Source organism: Mustela lutreola, chromosome 11 (genome assembly GCF_030435805.1).
Source record: "Mustela lutreola isolate mMusLut2 chromosome 11, mMusLut2.pri, whole genome shotgun sequence".
Taxonomy (NCBI): Eukaryota; Metazoa; Chordata; class Mammalia; order Carnivora; family Mustelidae; genus Mustela; species Mustela lutreola.
The window spans coordinates 29,589,468-29,611,094 of record NC_081300.1 but is presented as its reverse complement, the minus strand read 5'-3'; positions in this window follow the sequence as shown (position 1 = coordinate 29,611,094).

Below are 21,627 nucleotides of genomic sequence, written 5' to 3'. Positions count from 1 at the left end.
CAACTGAACCAGGAAGAAATAGAAAACCTGAACAGACCCATAACGAGTAAGGAGATTGAAACAGTCATTAAAAATCTCCAAACAAACAAAAGCCCAGGGCCAGATGGCTTCCTGGGGGAATTCTACCAAACATTTAAAGAAGACCTAATTCCTATTCTCCTGAAACTGTTCCAAAAAATAGACATGGAAGGAAAACTTCCAAACTCATTTTATGAGGCCAGCATCACCTTGATCCCCAAACCAGACAAGGATACCATCAAAAAAGAGAGCTATAGACCAATATCCTTGATGAACACAGATGCGAAAATTCTCACCAAAATACTAGCCAATAGGATTCAACAGTACAGTAAAAGGATTATACACTATGACCAAGTGGGATTTATTCCAGGGCTGCAAGGTTTGTTCAACATCCACAAATCAATCAATGTGACACAACACATTAATAAAAGAAGAACAAGAACCAAATGATATTCTCAATAGATGCTGAAAAAGCATTTGACAAAGTACAGCATCCCTTCCTGGTCAAAACTCTTCAGAGTGTAGGGATAGAGGGCACATACCTCAATATCATCAAAGCCATCTATGAAAAACCTACCGCAAATATCATTCTCAATGGAGAAAAACTGAAAGCTTTTCCGCTAAGGTCAGGAACATGGCAGGGATGTCCATTATCACCACTGCTATTCAACATAGTACTAGAGGTCCTAGCCTCAGCAATCAGACACCAAAAGGAAATTAAAGGCATCCAAATCGGCAAAGAAGAAGTCAAACTATCACTCTTCACAGATGATATGATATTATATGTGGAAAACCCAAAAGACTCCACTCCAAAACTGCTAGAACTTGTACAGGAATTCAGTAAAGTGTCAGGATATAAAATCAATGCAAAGAAATCAGTTGCATTTCTCTACACCAACAACAAGACAGAAGAAAGAGAAATTAAGGAGTCAATCCCATTTACAATTGCACCCCAAACCCTAAGATACCTAGGAATAAACCTAACCAAAGAGGCACAGAATCTATACTCAGAACACTATAAAGTACTCATGAAAGAAATTGAGGAAGACAAAAAGAAGTGGAAAAATGTTCCATGCTCCTGGATTGGAAGAATAAATATTGTGAAAATATCTATGCTACCTAAAGCAATCTACACATTTAATGCAATTCCTATCGAAGTACCATCCATCTTTTTCAAAGAAATGGAACAAATAATTCTAAAATTTATATGGAACCAGAAAGACCTCGAATAGCCAAGGGGATATTGAAAAAGAAAGCCAACATTGGTGGCATCGCAATTCCGGACTTAAAGCTCTATTACAAAGCTGTCATCATCAAGACAGCATGGTACTGGCACAAAAACAGACACATAGATCAATGGAACAGAATAGAGAGCCCAGAAATAGACCCTCAACTCTATGGTCAACTAATCTTCGACAAAGCAGGAAAGAATGTCCAATGGAAAAAAGACAGCCTCTTCAATAAATGGTGCTGGGAAAATTGGACAGCCACATGCAGAAAAATGCAATTGGACCATTTCCTTATACCACACACAAAAATAGACTCAAAATGGATGAAGGACCTCAATGTGCGAAAGGAATCCATCAAAATCCTTGAGGAGAACACAGGCAGCAACCTCTTCGACCTCAGCCGCAGCAACATCTTCCTAGGAACAACGCAAAAGGCAAGGGAAGCAAGGGAAAAAAGGAACTATTGGGATTTCATCAAGATCAAAAGCTTTTGCACAGCAAAGGAAACAGTTGACAAAATCAAAAGACAACTGACAGAATGGGAGAAGATATTTGCAAACGACATATCAGATAAAGGACTAGTGTCCAGAATCTATAAAGAACTTAGCAAACTCAACACCCAAAGAACAAATAATCCAATCAAGAAATGGGCAGAAGACATGAACAGACATTTCTGCAAAGAAGACATCCAGATGGCCAACAGACACATGAAAAAGTGCTCCATATCACTTGGCATCAGGGAAATACAAATCAAAACCACAATGAGATATCACCTCACACAAGTTAGAATGGCTAAAATCAACAAGTCAGGAAATGACAGATGCTGGCGAGGATGTGGAGAAAGGGGAACCCTCCTACACTGTTGGTGGGAATGTAAGCTGGTGCAACCAATCTGGAAAACAGCATGGAGTTGAAAATAGAACTGCCCTATGACCCAGCAATTGCACTACTGGGTATTTACCCTAAAGATACAAATGTAGTGTTCTAAAGGGGCACGTGCACCCGAATGTTTATAGCAGCAATGTCCACAATAGCCAAACTATTGAAAGAACCTAGATGTCCATCAACAGATGAATGGATCAAGAAGATGTGGTATATATACACAATGGAATACTATGCAGCCATCAAAAGAAATGAAATCTTGCCATTTGCGACAACATGGATGGAATTAGAGCGTATCATGCTTAGCGAAATAAGTCAAGCGGAGAAAGACAACTATCATATGATCTCCCTGATATGAGGAAGTGGTGATGCAACATGGGGGCTTAAGTGGGTAGGCGAAGAATCAATGAAACAAGATGGGATTGGGAGGGAGACAAACCATAAGTGACTCTTAATCTCACAAAACAAACTGAGGGTTGCTGGGGGGAGGGCGTTGGGAGAAGGGGGGTGGGGTTATGGACATTGGGGAGGGTATGTGCTTTGGTGAGTGCTGTGAAGTGTGTAAACCTGGCGATTCACAGACCTGTACCCCTGGGGATAAAAATATATGTTTATAAAAAATTAAAAATTAAAAAAAAAAAAGACTAAAGAGAAGCAGACTAAGAAGGTATGACATATTTTGTCAGGAACATCAAGGCCTTCCTCCCAAATAAGTAATTGATACAGAGTAAATATGTTTAAACTATGTAACTTCTTTCTCAAAGATATTGGAAAGTTGTATTATTTTACTCTACTAGATCACCTAGTTGATGTTCACTATTCAAATGGCCCTGGGTGATAGGACATTTGATGAAGGCGGCAGAGATTAATTTCTCTGCCTACCTATTATTTCTCCAATAAGGTAGAGTATAAAACTCTACCTATAAATCTTGGTTATGTTATTACTATGATAGTTATTTATTTTGGTAAAATGATTTACTTATTATCATAATATAATCAGAACGATTCTTTTCTAATATTTCATTACATTATTATTGGCCTAATAGGAGAACTTGAAGCCAAAGCACAATCCAAGAGAAATAAAATGTAGAATAATGAAAACCTTATATCAATACTTTACGTTACCCTGTGTGTCAACTTTAGTTGTAGGTATTAATTCTATTTTCACTCACTGTTCACGCTTTAGTTTACAGATGAAATTTGCAATAGGGTAGGGGAATACATCAGCCTACTGTACCACTTTCAAAGAAAAGTGGGAGCTGAAGTTATATTTATTCAGAAAATACTTATAATTTACATGATGCATAAATCACAGTTTTGTTGGAAAGTATACACACACACACACACACACACACACACAAGGAATCACTCTGGACCTTATATTGAAAGTCAAATTAAACCTTGGCAAAGTACTGCAAAGTACCTTCAGAAATATTATTCTTCCTTCTTATTATTAAGTATTATTAATATTATCCAATTTCATATTGAAATATTAATGACAGACAGTAACAACTACAAATACCCAAATGAAAGAATGTTAAGTAGCCTTTCAAAAGCTCGATGGCTTGTATCAAGTCTTCTGATTTAAAAACTATATATTTTAAAACCCCTACACCAGTTGGGAAACTATTATATTAGTCAAATGATTGTTGGTATTTATGAGTCTTACAGGTGGTTTCCGGAAGTCAGCCTTAAAGAGGTGATGAGAGCTGGGCTAGGACCTGAATAATGAATGGACTTTCATAGGGAATAGAGGATGAGGAGATCCTCGGCAAAGGGGTAAATGATTGGCTAAGGACTCAGAAGCATGCCAGCTACTATGTTCATGAATATTCTAATGAGAGAAAAAAAGCAAGAAGATTAAAGGGCCAGAAATCCAGAAGTGTCAGGATTGGCTATAGTCTGAAGCATGTGCCAATCATATAAGAAAAATAAACAAAGTTGATTTTATTATCACTGACCTTCCTCCTTACTCACACATCTCTAAGAAAAAGTCTAAATTTCTTATCCTTGGCATAACACACAGGACATGCCATGATCTGTCCTCTTAAAGTCTCCCAGACAACACATAAATACTAAAGTAGACAGTAAAATCTAGCAGTTAAATATGGGTTTTCTTACTCCTAGTTCAGGACTTTTTTTTTTTTTTTGGTCTGAATTATGTGGGTAAGATTTAACCCATGAAGAAAATGTTACTCTACAAGTAACTATACTAACATCAACAGCACTGCTAACATTTCAACCATTTCTACCTAAGAAAAACATATAAGTGGAAAGTAATATATATTATCCATATTCATTAAAATATCATAAGTGTAGGGATGCCTAGATGGCTCAGTCAGTTAAAACATCCAACTCTTAATTTTGGCTTGGGTCATGATTTCAGGGTTGTGGGATTGAGCCCCATGGTGGGCTCCATGCTCAGCGTGGAGTCTGCTTGTCCTCTCCCTTTGCTCCCTTCACTGCTTGCACTCTCTCTCTTACTCTCAAATACAATAACGTAAATAAAATAAAATAAAATAAAATAATCCTAACTATAATTAATCAATACATACTACTGCCAGGCATGATGAGAAGAACTGATGAAGAATAAAAGCAGAAAAATGTCCACCTTTTCCCAGAAGGCCTGCATCCTTTCAATAAGGATCGAACATGTGCCGGCTGCTACATTCTTACAGGGTCTCATGACTGCCTGTGAATCTCAATAGTAGTTAAAATCCAACTGAGTAATAAGCACCAGAGAAATCTTGTGAAAGTAGTTTTATGAGTAAAAATTCAAAGAAAACATTTATGATCTAATACTGCCTGCATGTCTCCCCCACCCCTTTGAGCACTAAGCATATAACCACCAGCTTCACACAGTTAAAGTGTTGCTCTATCTATCCACAAGTCCTGAACCCATGTTACTTAAAAAAACTTACTAAGTTGAACCATATGATGTCTCAGGAATTCTTTCTTGACCAACGTTCTCAAACATACTGCAACAGGACTTTGCACACATCTAATATACTTCTCATTGTAAGCAGATAGCAGGTACCACTTTATCCTTATTTTATAGATGAAGAAATCGAGAGATTACATTGCTTTTTCAAATTCAAACAACTAATGAGTAAGGAGTGCATGCATCTGTGCTTTTCCCATCAAGATTTGTAGTTAGTTGAGGTAGCTACCTGACTTAGGGGATGCATGAGTGAAGAGGGAAAGATTTAACATCTGGTAGAATATAAAAGAAACTGTATGTTTAAAATTAGAGGTAATCAGTCACAGAAAAAAAAAAAAACAAAATGAAACAGAGACATATTATTTTCCTTGTTTCTTAAGTAGACTCGTTCACATTTCTAATTTTTTTTTATTTTTTAAGATTTATTTATTTTAGAGAGAACAAGAGAGAGAGACAGAAACAGAGAGAAAACGTTGGGGGAGGAGCACATAATCTTCAAACAGATTCCCCACTGAGTGTGAAGCCCAAGCGTAAGGGGCTAGATCTCACAACCCATGAGATCATGGCCTGAGCCAAAACCACAAGTCAGAGTCAAGATGGCAGAGAAGTAGCAGGCTGAGACTACATCAGGTAGCAGGAGATCAGCTAGATAGCTTTTCTAAACATTGCAAACATCTAAAAATCCAACGGGAGATTGAAGAGAAGAACAGCAATTCTAGAAACAGAAAATCAACCACTTTCTGAAAGGTAGGACTAGCGGAGAAGTGAATCCAAAGCGACAGAAAGATAGAGCACTAAATTAGGACTTTTATAAGTCTGTTCCACTGAGGGACATTGCTCCAGAGGCTAAACCGAGGTGAAGCCCACACAGGGTCAGCGTAGCCCCAGGTCCCGCAGGGTCACAGAAGGATCAGGGGTGTTTGAGTGTCACAGAGCTTACAGGTATTAGAACGGGGAAGCCGGCTACAGAGACAGAGCCGAGGAGTGAGCTCTCAGTTTGGGGTTACCTTGAACCGGTCGCAGGCTGGGTGAGCTGAGCTTGGAGCGCAGCCGGAGGGCAGGGAGATGGGAGTGTTTGGGTGCTATTTTCTGAGGGCGCTCGGAAGAGTGGGGCCCCGAGCTCTTGGCTCTTCTGGACCGGAGACTGGGAGACCGCCATTTTGATTCCTGTACTCCGGAACTCTATGGAAAGCGTTCAGGGAAAAAAAGTTCCAGAAAGCAAACCCAAGGGGATTATTCAGCCCCGCCCCTGGTAAGGGCGGTGCAATTCTGCCTGGGGCAAAGACACTTGAGAAGAATCAGTACAACAGGCCCCTCCCCCAGAAGATCAACAAGAAGTCTAGCCAGGACCATGTTCACCTACCAAGGACTGCAGCTTCAATACCAAGGAGAGCAGTGGAATTCCAGAGGAGGGGAAAGCAAAGCATGAAACTCATGGCTTTCTCCCCATGATTCTTTAGTCTTGCAGTTAATTTAATTTTTTTTGCTATTTTTTTTTCTTCACTGCTAAATTTTTTTTAACTTTTACCCTTTTCGTGTTAAACGTTTTTTAATTAGTTTTTTCTTATATATATATATTCTTTCTTATATTTTTCTTTATTTGTTTTCTTTTTTTAATTGTTTCTTTTTTTTTTTTCCTGAACCTCCTTTTATCTGCTTTCTCCCTCCCACAATTTGGAGTCTCTTTTGATTTGGTTAAAGCATATTCTCCTGGGGTCTTTGCCACCCTTTTAGTATTTTACTTGCTCTTTCATATACTTTTATCTGGACAAAATGACAAGGTGGAAAAATTTACCACAATAAAAAGAACGAGAGGCAGTACCGAAGGCTAGGGACCTAATCAATACAGACATTGGTAATAATGTCAGATCTAGAGTTCAGAATGAGGATTCTCAAGGTTCTAGCCAGGCTCGAAAAAGGCATGGAAGATATTAGAGAAACCCTCTAGGGAGATATAAAAGCCCTTTCTGGAGAAATAAAAGAACTGAAATCTAATCAAGTTGAAATAAAAAAAAGCTATTAATGAGGTGCAATCAAAAATGGAGGCTTTCACTGCAAGGATAAATGAGGCAGAAGAAAAAATTAGTGATATAGAAGACCAAATGACAGAGAATAAAGAAGCTGAGAAAAAGAGGGACAACCAGCTACTGGAACACGAGGGGAGAATTCGAGAGATAAGTGACACCATTAAGACAAAACAACATTAGAAAAATTGGGATTCCAGAAGAAGAAGAAAGAGGGGAGCAGAAGGTATATTGGAGAGAATTATTGGAGAGAATTTCCCTAATATGGCAAAGGGAACAAGCATCAAAACCCAGGAGGTGCAGAGAACGCCCCTCATAATCAACAAGAATAGGTCCACACCCCATCACCTAATATTAAAAGTTACAAGTCTTAGTGACAAAGAGAAAATCCTGAAAGCAGCCCGGGAAAAGAAGTCTGTAACATACAATGGTAAAAATATTAGATTGGAAGCAGACTTATCCACAGAGACCTGGCAGAGCAGAAAGAGCTGGCATGATATATTCAGAGCACTAAAAGAGAAAAACATGCACTGATGTTCTTCTATATCCAGCTAGGCTATCATTGAAAACAGAAGGAGAGATAAAAAGCTTCCAGGACAAACAAAAACTGAAAGAATTGCAAACACCGAACCACCTCTACAGGAAATATTGAAAGGGGTCCTCTAAGCAAAGAGAGAGCCTAAAAGTAGTAGATCAGAAAAGATCTGAGACAATATACAGTAACAGTCACCCTACAGGCAATACAATGGCACTAAATTCATCTCTCGCAATAGTTACCCTGAATGTTAATGGGCTAAAGGCCCCAATAAAAAGACATAGGGTATCTGAATGGATAAAAAACCAAAACCCATCTATATGTTGCCTAGAAGATACTCATTTTAGACCTGAAGAAACCTCCAGCTTTAAAGTGAGAGGGTGGAAAACAATTTATCATGCTAATGAACATCAGAAGAGAGCAGGGGTGGCAATCCTTATATCAAATCAAATATATTTTAAGCCAAAGACTATAATAAGAGATGAGGAAGGACACTATATCATACTCAAAGGATCTGTCCAACAAGAAGATCTAACAATTTTAAATATCTATGCCCCTAACGTGGGAGCAGGCAATTATATAAACCAATTAATAACAAAATCATAGAAACACATCAATAATAATACAATAATAGTAGGGGACTTTAACACTCCCCTCACTGAAATGGACAGATCATCCAAGCAAAAGATCAACAAGGAAATAAAGGCCTTAAACGACACACAGGACCAGATGGACGTCACAGATCTATTCAAAACATTTCATCCCAAAGCAACAGAATACACATTCTTCTCTAGTGCACATGGAACATTCTCCAGAATAGATCACATCCTTGGTCCTAAATCAGGACTCAACCGGTATCAAAAGATTGGGATCATTCCCTGCATATTTTCAGACCACAATGCTCTGAAGCTAGAACTCAACCACAAGAGGAAGTTTGGAAAGAACCCAAATACATGGAGACGAAACAGCATCCTTCTAAAGAATGAATGGGTCAACGAGGAAATTAAAGAAGAATTGAAAAAAATTCATGGAAACAAACGATAATGAAAACACAATGGTGCAAAATCTGTGGGACACAGCAAAGGCAGTCGTGAGAGGAAAACATATAGTGGTACAAGCCTTTCTCAAGAAACAAGAAAAGTCTCAAGTACACAACCTAACCCTACACCTAAAGGAGCTGGAGAAAGAACAAGAAAGAAACCCTAAACCCAGCAGGAGAAGAGAAATCATAAAGATCAGAGCAGAAATCAATGAGATAGAAACAAACAAACAAACAAACAAAGCAATAGAACAAATCAACGAAAATAGGAGCTGGTTCTTTGAAAGCATTAATAAAATTGATAAACCCCTGGCCAGACTTATCAAAACAAAAAGAGAAAGGACCCAAATAAATAAAATCATGAATGAAAGAGGAGAGATCACAACTAACACCAAAGAAATACAAACTATTATAAGAACATACTATGAGCAAATCTATGCCAACAAATTTGACAACCTGGAAGAAATGGATGCATTCCTAGAGACACAGAAATGACCACAACTGAACCAGGAAGAAATAGAAAACTTGAACAGACCCATAACGAGTAAGGAGATTGAAACAGTCATCAAAAATCTCCAAACAAAAGCCCATAACCAGGTGGCTTCCCAGGGGAATTCTACCAAGCATTTAAAGAAGACCTAATTCCTATTCTCCTGAAACTGTTCCAAAAAATAGACATGGAAGGAAAACTTCCAAACTCATTTTATGAGGCCAGCATCACCTTGATCCCCAAACCAGACAAGGATACCATCAAAAAAGAGAGCTATAGACCAATATCCTTGATGAACACAGATGCGAAAATTCTCACCAAAATACTAGCCAATAGGATTCAACAGTACAGTAAAAGGATTATACACCATGACCAAGTGGGATTTATTCCAGGGCTGCAAGGTTTGTTCAACATCCACAAATCAATCAATGTGACACAACACATTAATAAAAGAAGAACAAGAACCAAATGATATTCTCAATAGATGCTGAAAAAGCATTTGACAAAGTACAGCATCCCTTCCTGGTCAAAACTCTTCAGAGTGTAGGGATAGAGGGCACATACCTCAATATCATCAAAGCCATCTATGAAAAACCTACCGCAAATATCATTCTCAATGGAGAAAAACTGAAAGCTTTTCCGCTAAGGTCAGGAACATGGCAGGGATGTCCATTATCACCACTGCTATTCAACATAGTACTAGAGGTCCTAGCCTCAGCAATCAGACACCAAAAGGAAATTAAAGGCATCCAAATCGGCAAAGAAGAAGTCAAACTATCACTCTTCGCAGATGATATGATATTATATGTGGAAAACCCAAAAGACTCCACTCCAAAACTGCTAGAACTTGTACAGGAATTCAGTAAAGTGTCAGGATATAAAATCAATGCAAAGAAATCAGTTGCATTTCTCTACACCAACAACAAGACAGAAGAAAGAGAAATTAAGGAGTCAATCCCATTTACAATTGCACCCCAAACCCTAAGATACCTAGGAATAAACCTAACCAAAGAGGCACAGAATCTATACTCAGAACACTATAAAGTACTCATGAAAGAAATTGAGGAAGACAAAAAGAAGTGGAAAAATGTTCCATGCTCCTGGATTGGAAGAATAAATATTGTGAAAATGTCTATGCTACCTAAAGCAATCTACACATTTAATGCAATTCCTATCAAAGTACCATCCTTTTTTTTCCCAAAGAAATGGAACAAATAATCCTAAAATTTATATGGAACCAGAAAGCCCTCGAATAGCCAAAGGAATATTGAAAAAGAAAGCCAAAGTTGTGGCATCACAATTCCAGCCTTCAAGCTCTATTACAAAGCTGTCATCATCAAGACAGCATGGTACTGGCACAAAAACAGACACATAGATCAATGGAACAGAACAGAGAGCCCAGAAATAGTCGCTCAACTCTATGGTCAACTAATCTTCGACAAAGCAGGAAAGAATGTCCAATGGAAAAAAGACAGCCTCTTCAATAAATGGTGTTGGGAAAATTGAACAGCCACATACAGAAAAATGAAATTGGACTATTTCCTTACACCACACACAAAAATAGACTCAAAATGGTTGAAGGACCTCAATGTGAGAAAGGAATCCATCAAAATCCTTGAGGAGAACACAGGCAGCAACGTCTTCAACCTCAGCCACAGCAATGTCTTCCAAAGCAAGGGCAAAAATGAACTATTGGGATTTCATCAAGATCAAAAGCTTTTGCATAGGAAAGGAAACAGTTAAGACAACTGACAGAATGGGAGAAGATATTTGTAAACGACATTATCAGATAAAGGGTTAGTGTCCAAAATCTATAAAGAACTTATCAAACTCAACACCCAAATAACAAATAATCCAATCAAGAAATGGGCAGAAGACATGAACAGACATTTCTGCAAAGAAGACATCCAGATGGCTAACAGACACATGAAAAAGTGCTCCACATCACTCAGCATCAGGGAAATACAAATCAAAACCACAATAAGATACCTCCTTATACCAGTCAGAATGGCTAAAATTAACAAGTCAGGAAACAACTGATGCTGGTGAGGATACGGAGAAAAGGGAACCCTCCTACACTGTTGGTGGGAATGCAAGCTGATGCAGCTCCTCTGGAAAACAGCATGGAGGTTCCTCAAAATGTTGAAAATAGAACTACCCTATGACCCAGCAATTGCACTACTGGGTATTTACCCTGAAGATACAAACATAGTGATCCGAAGGTGCACGTGCACCCAAATGTTTATAGCAGCAATGTCTACAATAGCCAAACTATGGAAAGAACCTAGATGTCCATCAACAGATACATGGATAAAGAAGAACTGGTATATATACACAATGGAATATTATGCAGCCATCAAAAGAAATGAAATCTTGCCATTTGTGATGACATGGATAGAACTAGAGGGTATCATGCTTTGCAAAATAAGTCAAGCGGAGAAAGACAACTATCATATGATCTCCCTGATATGAGGAAGTGGAGATGCAACATGGGGCGGGTTAAGGGGGTAGGAGAAGAATAAATGAAACAAGATGGGATTGGGAGGGAAACAAACCATAGTGGACTCTTAATCTCACAAAACAAACTGAGGGTTGCTGGGGGGAGGGGGATTGGGAAAGAGGGGTGGGGTTACGGACATTGGGGAGGGTATGTGCTATGGTGAGTGCTGTGAAGTGTGTAAATCTGGCAATTCGCAGACTGTACCCCTGGGTATAAAAATACATGATATGTTTATAAAAGAATTTTTTTTAAAGTAAAAAAAAAAACAAAATACAAAACAAAAACCACAAGTCAAATGCTTAACCAACTGAGCCACTTAAGTGCCCCACACATTTCTAGATTGCTAAGGATCTGAAATTTTCCCAAAATATAACAGACAAAAGTATTGTTTATAATTTATTTTAAATATATAAAAATAATATTTTTTATTTTTGCATTTATTGAAATTATTAGGGATATTTTATGGCTATAGTTCTTCCTTAGTTATTTATCAAACATCTCTATGGTTTATTTTTTATAGATTATATTTTACTAAGATAATGTTAATTATGCCATTCATGAATTTAAGCAAGCAGTTCTTGACATATAACATTTTCCCACCTTAAATTCAATTGATATGTTCTAAAAAAAGATTTTAAATTAATCATCAACACACGGATTAAATTTTCACATTTTAAAAGGAAATGGTTCTGTATAGCCATGCTTCCTCCTGATACCTAATTATCTTCTCCCTCACCTGAGTGAAATTAATTGTCCTGGACACCTACATTCAAATGATGTGTGCACTGTGTAAAAGAAAGGGAGATAATAAATTTTTTTTCCTCCACCTTCTAATTTATGGCTCTTGTCATTGATCAATGCCCCAGTATGTGGTAGTTTAAATTTCTACTTCGCATAATACTTAGAGGATTTTTCCCAGTCAAAAATAGGTGCTGATGTATGTCTTGGGAACTCTGAATGTTAATCTCTTCGCATTTATTTAAATCAAAAATACTTGTGAAAACCGGGGCACCTTGGTGGCCCAGTGGGTTAAGCCTCTGCTTTCAGCTCAGGTCATGATCCCAGGCTGCTGGGATCAAGTCCTGCATCTGGCTTTCTGCTCAGCGGGGAGCCTGCTTCCCTTCCTCTCTCTCTCTCTCTGCCTGCCTCTGTGCCTACTTGTAATTTCTGTCTGTCAAATAAATCAAATCTTTTTAAAAATACTTGTGAAAACCCTCCCTTTCTAGATTGTTGAAGCCCAGGGACTGTTTGAGGAGTCCTTTGGTGAACCTGATGAAAATACTTCTGAGAATCTTCTTTACCAAGCTAATGTCTAAAGACAACATTACAAACCACACATGGACATTTGGTTTGTGGAAGAAGTGCTTTGCTTTGCTTAAAGTACATAAATGGTTCCTGCCCAGGAATTTCCTAACTGTAGATAATTTTGCTGAAAGGAACTTATTCTAATGCAATAAATATTTCACATTTCTCTCTTCTGTTAAAAAAAAAGTGATGTTCCTTGATGACATCTTCTGGAATTTTGCTTCTTTGCACAGAGGAAGGAGAATTCTATTGGGTGAAAGATGAAAACAATAATGTAGAATTCAGTCTCTTTGTGGAAGTGGGAGACAGCCTTGGAGAAAATGATTAGAACGTCAGAGGTTATTGTTTCTTTTATTTCTGCTTGATTTCCCTCTTTCACTTCCCCTGATCATTTTGTTATTTCCTTTTTAAAATTAAGAGTTAATTACAGAAATGTCTAAAGGCTGATACAAAATGTGTCTAGTACTCAGAACTATAATAGATGTTAAAACTTATAAAATGTTTTATATTACATATAAAATAACATATTACTTGAGATGGTGCCTGAGATTTGTTTCAAATATGCAAATAATGCCGAAACGGAAGTGAGTAGCAGTACAGATGTAACAAATTGATGGGACTTCACATCTTTGAATTTGGGTTGTTGGATACATGACTAGTCTTTGTATTTTGTTATGTTTGTATTTTTCATAACAAATGGTTTTTAAAAATCTTATTGTAAATAGCTTCATGTTTTTGCTCTTCCTAATAAATCTAATGCCCTTTTAATAATATCCCATTAAACTGAATAATTTTGGAGAAAAAGGCATGACAACATTAAAGCCTACTTATTCTGCTCCATAGTCCCATCTTCCTCACCAGTTGTACAAATAGGATTTTGGTTTTATTTCAGTTCATAAATTTTTTAGTTTATATATATATAAAAATATATATTTTAGGTTATATATATATAAAGTTAAAGTTTTATACTTTAAAATATAGACAGTAATAAACTATATATATACATAATACATATACATATATATACATATATATGTATATATATACATATATATAACTATTTTACATAACTATATATACATAACTATATATATAAATACAGACAGTAATAAACTATATGTATAGTAATAACTATATGTATATAGTTTATTACTAACTGTATTTTAAAGTATAAAACTTTAATGTTTAACAAAATGTTATATGTTACCATATGCAACTTATCTTTTCCTATAAATAATTTAATTTTAGGTTTATACATGTCCATACAAATAAATCTAGTTGTTTCATTTTACCTGATGTAGTATAGTCCACGGCTGAACATAGCCAAAATGCCAAAATGTTGAGTTTTGCTGCTACAAACAATGGTACAATATAGCAGTTATATAACTACTTATATACACCATTGCAAGAATTCCTTTAGGGTATAAACCTAGAAATAAAAATCTTTAGCTATAGAGAATTTTCATGTTCACCTTCACTAGATATGGCTGGATTGTTCTGGGGAGTAATTGGGGAAGCTCAAAGAAGGGGAGAACCCCTGTTTTGTAGTCTATTTTGACCAATGTTTAGAATTGATTGGCTCTATTTTTTTTTCCTAATCTGATTGTATAAACCATATCTAATTGTCATTTTATTTTTATTTCTTGTATTACTTGTGAGATTGAACATTTTTTCAAATGTATATTAGCCTTTCAGATTCTTTCTGTGCATTGCCAGCTTCATAAATATACATAAATATATGCACTTACATAAATAAATATATGTATATATTTAGAACATTTGATTTTTTCTTACTGATTTATAAGCATTCTTTCTACATCCAGGATACTAAGTTGAGGATAATTATAACATAAAGATGATGCCAATGAATCGAGATATATTTCATTAGCAGTCCAAGGTCGCTCAGATAATAACTATAACCATGAGACTTGGCTGCAAACACTCTTTCTCCTACACTATGCTGCCTTCTGAATACCAAATAATAAGGCTGAAGAAAAAGATTTCTAACACCTTTTCCATTTCTGACACATCATGTTTTTATCAATTGTCAAGTTCATGAAGAAGGTAATTTTTCTTCCATGTAAAATTTTAGTTGGTTTGTATTGATGACTGTGTATAAGAACAGCAAGAGAATTCAACACCTCTCTTTTCAAGGACAGCCTCCTAGATTTGGAGGCTTCCTAAGAATTTAAAATATAGCAACACCAACAGGCACATGAAAAGATGCCAAACATCACTAATGACCAGAAAAATACAAATCCAAACCACATTGAAAAATCACCTCACACCTCTCAGATTGTCTAGTACAAAAGGAAAAAAGAATATATGTTGGCAAAAATGTAGAGAAAAAGGAACCCTCATACACTGTTGGTGAGAATGGAGATTGGTGCAGCTATTATGGAGAATAATGTGGAAGTTCCCCCCAAAAATTAAAAATAGAAAGATCATACAATCCAGAAATTCTACTTCTGTGTATTTATTTGAAGAAAACAAAAACACCAATTTGAATAGACATATGCACCCCTATGTTCATTGCAGCATTGTTTACAATGGCCCAGATATGAAAGCAACCTAAGTATCCATCAACAGAAGAATATAAACATGTGATACATATATACAGACACACACAGACATGCAAAGACACACACACACACACACACACACACACACTGGAATGTTAGTCAACCATAAAAGAGACTGAAACCTTGCCATTTGTGACAGGACAGATAGACCTAGAGGTTATTACAATAAGTGAAATAAGTCAGAGAAAGCCAAATACCGTATGTTTTCACTTATACATGAAACTAAAAATCTAAAAAAACAAACAAACCAACAGAACAAGACAGAAACAGAGTCATAGACACAGGAAACCAACCATTGGTTACCATTAGGAGGAGGAGTTGAGGGTGTGGGCAAAAGAGTTAAGGGGATTAAAAGGTACAAAATTCCATTTATAATAAATCAAGGGGAGGTAATGTACAGCATAGGGAATATAGTCAATAATATCGAAGCAATGTTGTATGGTGACAGATGGTAACTAGACTTACCATGAGGATTGTTCTTTAATGTATAAAAGTACTGAATCACTATGATGTACACCTAAAACTAATAGGATATTGTATGTCAATTATACTTCAATAAAAAATAAAAAAACATAAAATATGACAACACAGCACATCAGTAGATTATTTTCCTGCAGTGAATGCAGCTCTAGCACTGTCACACAAAGGATTCATATAATGGTGAACATTAATAAAATTTATTAAATTATCTACAGGCTTGCTGAATATACAATAAACTCTTATTTAAAAATACAATTATGAATGTGTTCCCACTAAAATATTTGTGTTTCTTGACATCACTTAGGAAACAAACAGATAACATTAATTTGAATTAGCAGAAATTTGTTACTAGGTGCCAAGGAGAGAGAACTATTCCTGTTTGTCATCTTCTTGTCATAGAATTTTGCTATATTTGGGGTGCCTGGGTGGCTCAGTCCATTAAACGTCTGCCTTCGGTTGAGGTTATAAACCTAGAGTCCTGGGATCGAGCCCCATGTCCAGCTTCCTGCTCAATGGGAGTCTGCTTCTCCCTCTTCTCCCTGCTTGCACTCTATCTTGCTATCTCTGTCTCTATCTGCCTCTCTCTCAAATGAACAAATAAAACCTTTAAAAAATATATTTAAAAAAAGATTCTTGCTGTATTTGTAAAATACCATGATTCCTGTGTTGCCTTAAAGGCTCTGAAGCACCATCATAGGGATAAATATTCTTTGTTCTCTGAACAACTCATAGAGACAGAGAACTCAGAAGCATGGCCGGCCTCATCTGGTTTTGCCCTTAGGCAGAAAAATGGATGCAAGGGCTTGAGCCAGGTTGTTGGTTTTCTTGTTGTTGTTTTATTTCTTCAGCATCTCACATGAACCTAAATTTATTGTTCTTTTTGTTCCTCAAAGATCTGTGATGTACTAAGCAGCATGCACATCCCTAGGTTGCTACAAAACCTAAATGACACAATTTAATGGTTAGTCAAGCGTTGAAAAAGAAGGACCAGACAAAGGAAATTTTCAAAGGCAGTAAAGAACTTTGCCCTTACTAGTCCATCCTTTGTGTCCCTTTACACAAAAGCAGGTTACTAATCCCAATTAAAATAGGTGTTTCTTGCAGTTTTAGGCACATCCATATTAAAGAACATAAAAAATATATATATTCTTTAGGTCAATGAAATAAGCAGGAGTTTCCAGATGGTAAATTTTCCTGGAATTCATCCACTTTATTTGCCATAAGTAACAAAACACTCATTGTTGATGGTGAGTTTATCTAAATAACCAAAACCTAACCAAGGATCCCTTAGTTCAAACCTGCTACTCTCCTATTTCCTTGTTTGTGTCAGTGACTTTTACCATTACTAATCATCTAGGCTTAAAAGAAAGCATGGAGTTATTAGTAAATCCTCTTAGTCTTAAATTTCTAAAATGGATCAAGTGAAAATTTTTCTTAGAATAAGTAGTAGGATTCCAAATATAATCACACTGATATTTGGATGTATGGGGAAAATACATCTGATTGTTTATGGGAAAAAAAAATTCTTTCCTCACTGCTCTGCACCATTATTGTTATAAATAAGGTAGTCACATACATGCTGGTCTGCTTCTAAACTATCTATTCAATTTTATTGGTCAGTTTGTCTATCTGGCCCCAGACTACATGATCTTATTTAATATAGTCTTACAAGAGGTCTTATATTTAATGTTATAGGTCCTTAGATTTGTTCTTCAAAATTGCCTAGGATATTCTTCACCTTTTGCTTTTCCAGAAGAACTGCAGAATTAACTAGTTAAATTTGGGGAAAAAAAAAAAAGGAACACTTACATTTTGGTTAGGATTGGTTAAATTTATAGATTAATTTTTGGAAAACTGACATCATTAGAATATTAAGCATTATGATATTGAGTATGATGCATTCCTTTATATATTTAGACTTTCTTTTATTTCTCCCCCAAAATATTTTTCAAATTTCATTGCAGAGGTTTTCACATCTTTATTAAGTATTCTGATATAACATACTTTAGATAATACAGAATTCATTTAGTAACAGGATAAAGAAGAATTTGGAGACTAGCTAAATTCAGATAGGGAAAGAAGTAATAAAAAGCAGATATGTAAGTTCAAGAACTATAAAAGTAAAATAAATTTTTTTTTGGGTAACTAAACATGAACAAATTAGTCAAAGGAGTCCATAAGGGCTGAGAAATTCTGGAGTGAGTTAAACTTTGTAGAAAGGTTGTGTTTTACACAGCTGTAGAAAGATATCAAGGGATAGTCTGCAAAGAGGGGTTTTGTCTGGTTGTATGAAGAGACCACTTAACTTAGCAACTTCATGAGATTGGATTGGTGATATTATCATGTCAACTGTGGTATCTCCAGATTCTAGTGTGTGACACATGCACAATCCTCAATACATACTTGATGAATGGGAGAAAGACAACAAGAAGGGAGAAATACAACAAGAAAGAAGAAAGAGAAAAGAAAACAAAAAGAAGAAAGGAAAGAAAGAAGAAAGGAGGGGGGCGAGGAAGGAGACAGAGACAGACACATGCGGGGAGCAGAGGGAAGGAAATAAAAATAAAAGGGAAAAAGAACTCAGAAGATCTTGGAAGAGACAGGCCCTTTTCCAGTAATATAAGTCATTTCCTTTTCAACAGTTTTATTCTCACTACTCTGATCACATTGTTCATCTCATTTTCATCAGAGATGTTTAATATGAACATAATGTAAAAGGGAGATTTAGATGTCTTGATTGTTGTGAAAATCCTAATAAAAGGGAAATGTGATCATTCAATGAATATTTATTTGTTCAGGTTAGTAAGTATAATGATAATAATTTTTACATAGCAATAAAGCGAGGAATGAGAATGGGTTATTGCTTTTACAGCCCAACGTTTATTTCACTTGATTCAGATACTTTCACATTATTGCATTTAAGAGACAATTACTGTACTATCAGGTTGTCATTTTACTAAGGTAAAGCCATCTTAATACTATGACACTTAGATGCAAATTTCAAGGTAGGAAATCTCAAATTTAAATGAGTCTATATCCTGAAAGTTGTAAGAGTTCAACTGGTTCCTACTATATGAAAATATTTTTGAGCTTTCTTTGCTGAAGTAGGAAACCAGAAATAGATTCTAAAAGGTTTCTTAGGTCAGCCTCTTACCTTCAAGCAAAATTAAATATATTTAATTGCAGAAAGGTAAAACCCTATTCTATTCTACTCTTCTATTCTCTTGATTTTCCCTCTTGATTATAAAACCATGAACAACAGGATTTAGGTATCTGGTAGACTTTTTTGTGTGTGAGGAGTTGAGTCCAAGAAACCTTGACATGCAACATTTGCCTCAGCCAATGACAGACTAGAGAAGCCAGCAGGCATATAAGGTGGGAGAATAAAGACCTGAGTAAGCCCAGAAACACTTTAATGACAAAGTCAAACACAGCTGTGGCTAGAAGTGATTAAGGGAATTCTTACTCTACTGGTAAATCATTCTAAGTAATATGGACTGTTGGGGAAGGTGATCAATAATAATAATAATAATAATAATAATAAAGCTAAAGAAAGTTTCTCATATTAACATGGTAGCCAAATCTTTCAGAAAAATAGACTCCAAAAATAGAGAATATTTAGCCTGAATTCAACGTCATTATATTTCCAAAGGAAATCTATGAGACATGGAATAAATTAGTGTCCAGTGGGGCACCTTGCTGGTTCAGTTGGTGAAGCATAAGACTCTTAACCTCAGGGTTGTGAGTTTGAACCCCACAATGGATGTAGAGATTATGTAAAAATTTTTTAAAAATCTTTAAAAAATGTCATATCATGTACCACATATACAGACATACAAGTGACTGTAAAATATAGGGGCACCTAGGTGGCTCAGTGGGTAAGTCTTTGCCTTCTGCTCAGGTCATGATCTCAAGATCAAGCCCTGCATCAGGATCTCTGCTCAGTGGGGAGCATGCTTCCCCTCTCTTCCTCTGACTGCCTATCTGCTTACTTGTGCTCTCTCTCTCTCTGTCAAATAATTAAACAAAATCTTTAAAAAAATATTAGTATTATATGAGTGTTCAAAGCTTTCTGCTTTTTTTTTTTTTTCCTGAATGCAAAGTAGTAGTCTCTTTGCTTTTCACTTTAGTTCCTACCTTACCCACTAAGAAGAATTTTGTTGACCATTTTAGTTTTTTAGGTGTCTTATTTTTTTATTTAAAATTTTTGTTGAGGTAGTTGTAGATTTGCATGCAGTTATAAGAAATAATACAGAAATATCTAGTACAATTTGACCAGTTTTCCTAAATAGTAACATTCTGCAAAACTATGAGTCAATAGTGTTAAGATGCCACTTCTTCCTAATTTAGTCTATAGATTCAGTACATTCCTAATCAAAATTCTGACAAGTTATTTTGTGGATACTGATAAATTGATTCTAAAAAGTTTATATGAAGAAGTAAAAGACCCAGAATAGCCAACACACTACTGATGGAGAAGCACAAATTTGGAGGAATGACTGACATTACTTGGCTTCAGGATTTTAAGGCTCTAAAGTTATAATAATCAAGACAGTGTGGTAATGACAAAAGGACAGACTAGATGACAAACTAGATAGCCCAGAAATAAACCGATATAAATATACTTGAGTGATATGAAAGCCAAAGTTTCATGAAAGAAATAATTCATAGACATGACTTAAACTAAAATGTCTGTTCTGTGAAAGACACTTTAGTTAAGAGAATGATAAACCAAGTCACACACTGAAAGAAAACATTTTTAAAAGATATCTGATAAAAACCTGGTATCTAAATTATACAAATAACTCTTAAATCCCAACAACAGAAAAACAAATGACCTAACTAAAAAATGGGCTAAAGACCTTAACAGATACCTTATCAAAAAAGATTTGCAAATGGAAAATAAGCATGTGAAAAGTCATTCCACCTCATATGCCATCATGGAAATGCAAATTAAAATACCAATGAAATAGTACTACACACAATAGAGTGTCAAAATCCAGAATACTGACAACACCAAATGCTGATAAGAATGTGGGGTAACAAAAACTTTCATACACTGCTGGTGGAATGCCAAGTGGTATGGCCCCTTTGGAAGACAAATGGCTATTTCTTACAAAATTAACATACACGTACCATATATTCTACCATACGTTCCTTGGTATTTACTTTAAGGAGGTGAAAACATGTCCACACAAAAACTTGTAAGCAACCAAGATGTCCTTCAGTAAGTGAACAGATTTAAAAAAAAACAAAAACAAAAACAAAAACTGGTATATCCAGACAATGGAATATTACTCAGCACTAATAAGATATGAACTACCTAGCCATGAAAAGGTATGGAGACATCCTAAATGCATGTTACTAAGTGAAAGATGCCAATCTGAAAAAGGCTACAGACTGTATTATTCTATTTATATGACATTCTGGAAAAGGCAAAACTCTGGAGACAGTAAAAGATAAGTGGTTATCCAGGGTTAAGAGGAGAGAGGGATGAATAGGTGGAGTACAGAGCATTCTTAGGATATAAAGCTACTCTGTATGATATATAATGAAACTACAGGTATGACACCTGTCCTTATAAATCTATCCAAGCATTTAG